Here is a 2,065-nt window from a genome sequence, read left to right as displayed (position 1 = left end):
ATCCTTTGTAGATTTTTACCCAACCTAACTCTAGGATACTAACCTTTATTAACAATCTGATTGACCACGATCTTAGTAAAATCTTGTTGGTATAATTTAGATCATTCACCCACTATATTGAAGAATTTGAAAGATCAATGAGAACACTCCAATGAATCCTCTGCAGCTTTTACATAATGAGCATTCATAGGCTAAGTCACTAACAAGTCATCTTCTCCAACCACAATTATAAGTTGACCCTTCACATTAAACTTGACTTTTTAATGTAAGGATGAGGGAATAGCACTTGACATAAAAATCCATGGCCTATCCAATAAATAACTATAAGAATGTGAGATATCCATAACCTAAAATTTTACATTGAATGTACAAGGCCTAATCTATAAAAGGCATCTTAATGTCTTTTAATAGCTCACACATAATCCCATCAAAAGCTCAAATAGTCATATGACTACTTTTTATGTGGGACATATCAATAAACATCCTTGCTAAATCGAACATAAGCATAACATTAATAGCAAAGTTGTTGTTAATAAGCACTTTAGCTACAATATAACTTTTACATTTAACAATGATATGTAGAGCCTTAGTGCTTTTTTTTCCTTCAAGTGGGATCTTATTATCATTAAAGGCTATATAATGTGACACCATCAGATTTCTTACCAAAATCGTTTATATACTCTCCAAACACATTGAATGCTACATTAGCCTGATTTAAACACCTTTAACAAGGCATTGTGGTGTGATTTTGACTTCAATAGCAAGGATAACAAAGAAATCCTAGCTGGTATCTTGTTTAATTGCTTAACCATAAAATACTCATTGTGTTTTCTTGGACATAGGCTTTAGACTGTCATTTTTTAGAATTAGCTCTAGAGCAACCTATTTTTTCATCACTGTTGCTTTCTTTTTATTATATTTTTCAGCATCTCCATAGTATAGTACTTTTCACTTTTGGGTATGCCATCTACAATAATTATGTTAGAGGCATTTGGCTTAGGTGTGGTTTCTTTTTATGCTTAAACTATCACTTTATAGCCATACTTTCATAGCATAGCTTTCTCAATATTATAAGGAAATGTGCTTGAGATTTTGAGAGTTATTAGCTTTGGGATAAACTTATCTATGATTGACTTTGGTTTTTCATTGTAGTAAATGATTATCGATTTTGGCATCCATTTTGATGACTTATCAATCATAAACACATCAACCTTTTTTGAGGTTTTTTTTTTTCATAAAATTTAATTTGATAAGAATCTATTAATTCATATACCTCTTCATGAAATTGTTTACAAGTTTCAATTAAGTAGCCCGAAATCCCATTATGGTATTTACACCATTGATTCAGAATGCATTTTCTATGATAGTTGTGTGGGTCTATTGATTATACCATATCAACCTCATATAAGGCATCAAATTATTGACTAAATGAGGTCTTAATTTCTTTTACTCTCTTTTTCCTATAATGTTTTTTATTTTTATTCAAAGTATTCACTGCATGATTAGGCAATAGATTACCATTAACATTGGGTGTGTCTTTTTTTTGAAATCAAAATTAATCAAACCTTTTTTGATCAGATTTTGCACCTTATGCTTCAAAACGATATAATTTTTAGTGGAATGGCCAGTAATTTCATAATGATAATCGCGATAAGCAATAGAATCATACCACTTGGGATAAGGGCTCAAGTGGGCTTTTTTCAATTATTTCATGGTTCTCGTGGACCATTTGTTGAATTAGCTGGATGTATAGAGAGTCTTGTAGCAACTAAGGCATTAAGGTTATATGTGTTGGTAGGTGGTTGGAATATCGATTGATAACTTGGTGGATAAGAGGGTCATGGAGCTGGTTGGTATAAAAAAGTTACAGCATTATTTATGGTGGGGTAGGATATGGGGTAAATGGGTTGTGGATAAGGAATGTAGTTCCTAAATTACAACCTTTCAAAACTCATAGCTTTAATTTCACTTTTCTTTTTCTTGGGCATTCTCTTAGCAACAAAGGGCTTTCTTTCTTCAAGTTTGCCATTCTTAATGGCATTATCAATGATCTTGCCTCAGATCA

Source organism: Durio zibethinus, chromosome 11 (assembly GCF_047325235.1).
Source record: "Durio zibethinus cultivar Kanyao isolate XHJ-2024 chromosome 11, ASM4732523v1, whole genome shotgun sequence".
Lineage (NCBI taxonomy): Eukaryota > Viridiplantae > Streptophyta > Magnoliopsida > Malvales > Malvaceae > Durio > Durio zibethinus.
Note: the sequence above shows the minus strand (reverse complement) of the source record.